Source organism: Triticum aestivum, chromosome 5A (genome assembly GCF_018294505.1).
Source record: "Triticum aestivum cultivar Chinese Spring chromosome 5A, IWGSC CS RefSeq v2.1, whole genome shotgun sequence".
Lineage (NCBI taxonomy): Eukaryota > Viridiplantae > Streptophyta > Magnoliopsida > Poales > Poaceae > Triticum > Triticum aestivum.
In genome coordinates, this window is record NC_057806.1 from 539,455,399 (window position 1) to 539,463,165 (window position 7,767).

At 44.3% G+C, this 7,767-nt stretch overlaps 1 pseudogene; it reads left to right on the forward strand.

Moving 5' to 3' along the window:
• Nucleotides 1-402: 402 nt before the first annotated feature.
• LOC123109290 (uncharacterized) lies at nt 403-541 on the forward strand (annotated as a pseudogene).
• Nucleotides 542-7,767: the final 7,226 nt, after the last annotated feature.

Sequence of the window (7,767 nt, forward strand, 5' to 3'; positions counted from 1 at the left end):
CTCCTATGGAAGGCCATCGTGCTTCCCCAAATTAAGGGTGCACAGATGGACCACTTCCTTGATGCAACGAACATGCCGCCACCTGCCACTCTCACGATAACCAAAGATGGGAAGGAGGAGCAGGTCATCAATGTCGCCCGAAAAATCTGGTTCGCCCAACAACAGCAGGTACAAGGTTTCCTTGTGATTTCTCTTTCTCCTGAGGTACTTGCCCAGGTTGTAACGCTGCAGACACCGGCTGAAGTATGGAAAGCAATCCATGACACTTTCGCCGCCCAGAACCAAGCGCAAGAGATCAACACCGGAATCGCCTTGGCCAACCTTCACAAGGGGAACTCGAGCACGGTGGACTACCTCGCCAAGATCAAGAGTCTGGCCGATGAGATCGCCACCACCGGTATTCCTCTCAAGGATACAGAAGTAAACTCCTACATCCTCAAGGGTCTAGACCTCGAGTACAACTCAGTGGTCTCGGCCATCACTGCCCGCGTCGAGCCGGTCTCCACGCCGGAACTCTACAGTCAGTTGATAAGCTTCGAGGCTCAGATCAATCTTCTTCAAGGGATGAACACCCGACAGTCTTCTGTCAACAACGTTGTTGGGGAACGTAGCAGAAATTCAAAATTTTCTTACGTGTCACCAAGATCTATCTATGGAGAAACCAGCAACGAGGGGAAGGAGAGTGCATCTACATACCCTTGTAGATCACTAAGCGGAAGTGTTCAAGAGAACGGGGTTGAAGGAGTCGTACTCGTCGTGATCCAAATCACCGGAGATCCTAGTGCCGAACGGACGGCACCTCCGCGTTCAACACACGTACAGCCCGGTGACGTCTCCCATGCCTTGATCCAGCAAGGAGAGAGGGAGAGGTTGAGGAAGACTCCATCCAGCAGCAGCACAACGGCGTGGTGGTGGTGGAGGAGCATGGTGATCCAGCAGGGCTTCGCCAAGCACCGCGAGATATGAGGAGAAAGAGAGGTAGGGCTGCGCTAGGGAGAGGTCAGAAACTCAACTGTGGGCATCCCCAAAAGTGCTCAAGTATATATAGGGGAGAGGGAGGGGGTGCGCCCCACCTAGGGTTCCACCCTAGGGGTGGCGGCCAGACCAAAACCCCATCTAGTGGGGCGGCCAAGGGGGGAGAGGGGAAACTTGCCCCCAAGTTAGGTGGGTGCGCCCCCTCCCCAAACCCTAGGCGCCTTGGGCCCTTGTGGGGGGGCGCACCAGCCCACCTGGGGCTGGTCCCCTCCCACACTTGGCCCATGCAGCCCTCCGGGGCTGGTGGCCCCACTTGGTGGACCCCCGGGACCCTCCCGGTGGTCCCGGTACGTTACCGATAAAACCCAAAACCTTTCCGGTGACCAAAACAGGACTTCCCATATATAAATCTTTACCTCCGGACCATTCCGGAACTCCTCGTGATGTCCGGGATATCATCTGGGACTCCGAACAACATTCGGTAACCACATACAAACTTCCTTTATAACCCTAGCGTCATCGAACCTTAAGTGTGTAGACCCTACGGGTTCGGGAACCATGCAGACATGACCGAGACGTTCTTCGGTCAATAACCAATAGCGGGATCTGGATACCCATGTTGGTTCCCACATGTTCCACGATGATCTCATCGGATGAACCACGATGTCGAGGATTCGATCAATCCCGTATACAATTCCCTTTGCCTAGTGGTATGATACTTGCCCGAGATTCGATCGTCGGTATCCCGATACCTTGTTCAATCTCGTTACCGGCAAGTCTCTTTACTTGTTCCATAACACATCATCCCGTGATCAACTCCTTGATCACATTGTGCACATTATGATGATGTCCTACCGAGTGGGCCCAGAGATACCCTCCATCACACGGAGTGACAAATCCCAGTCTCGATTCGTGCCAACCCAACAGACACTTTCGGAGATACCTGTAGTGTACCTTTATAGCCACCCAGTTACGTTGTGACGTTTGGCACACACAAAGTATCCCTACGGTATCCGAGAGTTGCACAATCTCATGGTCTAAGGAAATGATACTTGACACTTAGAAAAGCTTTAGCATACGAACTACACGATCTTTGTGCTAGGCTTAGGATTGGGTCTTGTCCATCACATCATTCTCCTAATGATGTGATCCCGTTATCAACGACATTCAATGTCCATGGTCAGGAAACCGCAACCATCTATTGATCAACGAGCTAGTCAACTAGAGGCTTACTAGGAACATGGTGTTGTCTATGTATCCACACATGTATCTGAGTTTCCTATCAATACAATTCTAGCATGGATAATAAACGATTATCATGAACAAGGAAATATAATAATAACCAATTTATTATTGCCTCTAGGGCATATTTCCAACAGTCTCCCACTTGCACTAGAGTCAATAATCCAGTTCACATCGATATGTGATTAACACTCAAGGTCACATCCCCATGTGACTAACACCCAAAGAGTTCTGGGTTTGATCATGTTATGCTTGTGAGAGAGGTTTTAGTCAACGTGTCTGCAACATTCAGATCTGTATGTACTTCGCAAATTTCTATGTCATCTTGTAGATGAAACTACTACGCTACATTTGGAGCCAATTCAAATAACTGTTCTACTTGGAGCTATTCTAAATTGTTGCTCCATTATACGTATCCAGTATCTCTACTCAGAGCTATCCGGATAGGTGTTAAGCTTGCATCAACGTAACTCTTTACGTCGAACTCTTTATCACCTCCATAACCGAGAAACATATCCTTATTCCTCTAAGGATAATTTAGACCGCTATCTGGTGATCTACTCCTAGATTACCTTTGTACCCTCTTGCCAGATATGTGGCAAGGCACACATCAGGTGCGGTACTCAGCATGGCATACCGTATAGAGCCTATGACAAAAGCATAGGGGACGACCTTCGTCCTTTCTCTCTATTCTGCCGCGGTCAGGTTTCGAGTCTTACTCAATGTTCACACCTTATAACACAGCCAAGAACTCCTTCTTTGCCGATCCATTTTGAATTCCTTCAAAATCTTGTCACGGTATGTATTCATTTGAAAGTACTATTAAGCATTTTGATCTATCCCTATAGATTTTAATGCTCAATACTCAAGTAGCCTAATCCAGGTTTTCCATTGAAAAACACTTTTCAAATAACCCTATATGCTTTCCAGAAATCCTACGTCATTTCTGATCAACAATATGTCAACAATATATATTCATCAGAAATTCTATAGTGCTCCCACTCACTTCTTTGGAAATACAAGTTTCTCATAAACTTTGTATACACCCAAAATCTTTGATCATGTCATCAAAGCATACATTCCAACTCCGAGATGCTTACTCCAGTCCTTAGAAGGATTGCTAGAGCTTTGCATACTTATTAGCATCTTTCAGGATTGACAAAACCTTCCGGTTGTATCACATACAACCTTTCCTCAAGAAAATCGTCGAGGAAACAATGTTTGACATCCTATCTGCAAGATTTCATAAATAATGCAGTAATCGCTAATATAATTCCAACAGACTCTTAGCATCGCTACGAATGAGAAAGTCTCATCATAGTCAACTCCTTGAACTTGTCGGAAAAAATCTTAACGACAAGTCGAGCTTTCTTAATGGTGATACTTACCATCATTGTCCGTCTTCCTTTTAAAATCCATCTATACTCAACAGCCTTACGACCATCGAGCCGTTCTGCCAAAGTCTACACTTTGTTTTCATACATGGATCCTCTCTCAGATTTTATGGCCTCGAGCCATTTATTGGAATCCGTGCCCACCATCGCTTATCCATAGCTCGTAGGTTCATTGTTGTCTAGCAACATGACTTCCAAGATAGGATTACGTACCACTCTGAAGTAGTACGCATCCTTGTCATCCCACAAGGTTTGTTAGTGACTTGATCTGAAGTTTCATGATCACTATCATAAGCTTCCACTTCAATTGGTGTAGGTGCCACAGGAACAACTTCCTGTGCCCTGCCACACACTAGTTGAAGAGACGGTTCAATAACCTCATCAAGTCTCCACCATCCTCCCACTCAATTCTTTCGAGAGAAACTTTTCCTCGAGAAAGGACCCGATTCTAGAAACAATCCCTTATTGCTTTCGGATCTGAGACAGGAGGTATACCCAACTGTTTTGGGTGTCCTATGAAGATGCATTTATCCGCTTTGGGTTCAAGCTTATCAGCCTGAAACTTTTTCACATAAGCGTCGCAGCCCCAAACTTTTAAGAAATGACAGCTTAGGTTTCTCTAAACCATAGTTCATACGGTGTCATCTCATCGGAATTACATGGTGCCCTATTTAAAGTGAATGTGGTTGTCTCTAATGCCTAACCCATAAACTATCATGGTAATTCGATAAGAGACATCATGGTATGCATCATATCCAATAGGGTGCAGTTATGATGTTCGGACACACCATCACACTATGGTGTTCCAGGCTGTATTAGTTATGAAATAATTTCCACAATGTCTTAATTCTGTGCCAAACTCGTAATTCAGATATTCATCTCTATGATCATATCATAGATCTTTTATCCTCTTGTCACGACGATCTTTCAACTTCACCCTGAAATTACTTGAACCTTTCAATAATTCAGACTCGTGATTCATCAAGTAAATATACTCAACATCTACTCAAATCATCTGTGAAGTAAGAACATAACGATATCCACTGCATGCCTCAGCACTCATTGGACTGCACACATCAAAATGTATTACTTCCAGCAAGTTGCTTTCTAGTTCCATTTTACTGAAAACGAGGCTTTCAGTCATCTTGCCCATTTGGTATTATTTGCATGTCTCAAGTGATTCAAAACCAAGTGAGTCCAAACGGTCCATTTGCATGGAGTTTCTTCATGCATATACACCAATAGACATGGTTCGCATGTCTCAAACTCTTCAAAACGAGTGATCCCAAAGATAAATCAACATGGAGCTTCTTCATGCGTTTTATACCGATATGACTTACGTGGCAGTGCCACAAGTAGGTGGTACTATCATTACTATCTTATATCTTTTGGCATGAACATGTGTATCACTACGATCGAGATTCAACAAACCATTCATTTTAGGTGCAAGACCATTGAAGGTATTATTCAAATAAACAGAGTAACCATTATTCTCCTTAAATGAATAACCGTATTGCGATAGACATAATCCAATCATGTCTATGCTCAACGCAAACACCAATCTCGATGGTAGAGGGAGCGTGCGATGCTTGATCACATCAAGCTTGGGAAAAACTTCCAACACATATCGCCAGCTCACCTTTAGCTAGTCTTCGTTTACTCTGCAGCCTTTTATTTCAAGTTTATTAACACTTAGCAACCGAACCGGTATCTAATACCATGGTGCTACTAGGAGTACTAGTAAATTACACATTAACACAATGTATATCCAATATACTTCTATCGAGCTTGCCAGCCTTCTCATCTACCAAGTATCTAGGGTAATTCTGCTCCAGTGGCTGTTCCCCTTATTACAGAAGCACTTAGCCTCGGGTTTGGGTTCAACCTTGGGTTTCTTCACTAGAGCAGCAGCTGATTTGCCGTTTCATGAAGTATCCCTTTTTGCCCTTGCCCTTTTTGAAACTAGTGGTTTCACCAACCATCAACAATTGATGCTCCTTCTTGATTTCTACTTTTGTGGTGTCAAACATCGCGAATATCTCAAGGATCATCATATATGTCCCTGATATATTATAGTTCATCACGAAGCTCTAGCAGCTTGGTGGTAATGACTTCGGAGAAACATCACTATCTCATCTGGAAGATCAACTCCCACTCGATTCAAATGATTGTTGTACTTAGACAATCTGAGCACAAGCTCAACAATTGAGCTTTTCTCCCTTAGTTTGTTGGCTAAGAAAATCGTCGGAGGTCTTATACCTCTTGATGTGGGCACGAGCCTGAAATCCCAATTTCAGTCCTTGGAACATCTCATATGTTCTGCGATGTTTCAAAAACGTCTTTGGTGCCTCAATTCTAAACCATTTAGCATTACGCACTGAACTATCATGTAGTCATCAAAACGTGTATGTCAGATGTTCGCAACATCCACAGACGACGTTCGAGGTTCAGCACACTGAGCGGTGCATTGAGGACATAAACCTTCTACTGTCTGCATAATTCCTACTATCAACTTTCAACTAATTTTTCTCTAGGAACATATCTAAACAGTAGAACTGAAGCGTGAGCTACGACATAATTTGCGAAGACCTTTTGACTATGTTCAGGATAATTAAGTTCATCTTATGAACTCCCACTCAGATAGACATCCCTCTAGTCATCTAAGTGATTACATGATCCGAGTCAACTAGGCCGTGTCCGATCATCACATGAGACGGACTAGTCAACATCGGTGAACATCTTCATGTTGATCGTATCTACCATACGACTCATGCTCGACCTTTCTGTCTCTTGTGTTCCAAGGCCATGTCTGTACATGCTAGGCTCGTCAAGTTAACCTAAGTGTTTCGCATGTGTTCCGAGGCCATGTCTGTACATGCTAGGCTCATCAACACCCGTTGTATTCGAACGTAAGAATCTATCACACCCGATCATCACGTGGTGCTTCGAAACGACGAACTTTCGCAACTGTGCATAGTTAGGGAGAACACTTTCTTGAAATTTTAATGAGGGATCATCTTATTTACTATCGTCGTTCTAAGCAAATAAGATGCAAAAACATGATAAACATCACATGCAATAAAATAGTGACATGACATGGCCAATATCATATTGCTCCTTTTGATCTCCATCTTCGGGGCTCCATGATCATCATCGTCACCGGCATGACACCATGATCTCCATCATCATGATCTCCATAATTGTGTCTCCATGAAGTTGTCTCGCCAACTTATTACTTCTACTAATATGGCTACCGGTTAGCAATAAAGTAAAGTAATTACATGGCGTTGTTCAATGACACGCAGGTCATACAATAAATAAAGACAACTCCTATGGCTCCTACCGGTTGTCATACTCATCGACATGCAAGTCGTGATTCCTATTACAAGAACATGATCAATCTCATACATCACATATCATTCATCACATTCGTCTTGGCCATATCACATCACATAGCATACCCTGCAAAAACAAGTTAGACGTCCTCTAATTGTTGTTTGCATGTTCTACGTGGCTGCTATGGGTTTCTAGCAAGAACGTTTCTTACCTACGCAAAACCACAACGTGATATGCCAATTGCTATTTACCCTTCATAAGGACCCTTTTCATCGAATCCGTTCCGACTAAAGTGGGAGAGACAGACACCCGCGAGCCACCTTATGCAACTAGTGCATGTCACTCGGTGGAACCAGTCTCACGTAAGAGTACGTGTAAGGTCGGTCCGGGCCGCTTCATCCCACAATACCGTCGAAACAAGATTGGACTAGTAACGGTAAGCATATTGAACAAAATCAATGCCCACAACTACTTTGTGTTCTACTCGTGCATAGAATCTACGCAATAGACCTAGCTCATGATGCCACTGTTGGGGAACGTAGCAGAAATTCAAAATTTTCTTACGTGTCACCAAGATCTATCTATGGAGAAACCAGCAACGAGGGGAAGGAGAGTGCATCTACATACCCTTGTAGATCGCTAAGCGGAAGCGTTCAAGAGAACAGGGTTGAAGGAGTCGTACTCGTCGTGATCCAAATCACCGGAGATCCTAGTGCCGAACGGACGGCACCTCTGCGTTCAACACACGTACAGCCCGATGACGTCTCCCATGCCTTGATCCAGCAAGGAGAGAGGGAGAGGTTGAGGAAGTCTCCATCTA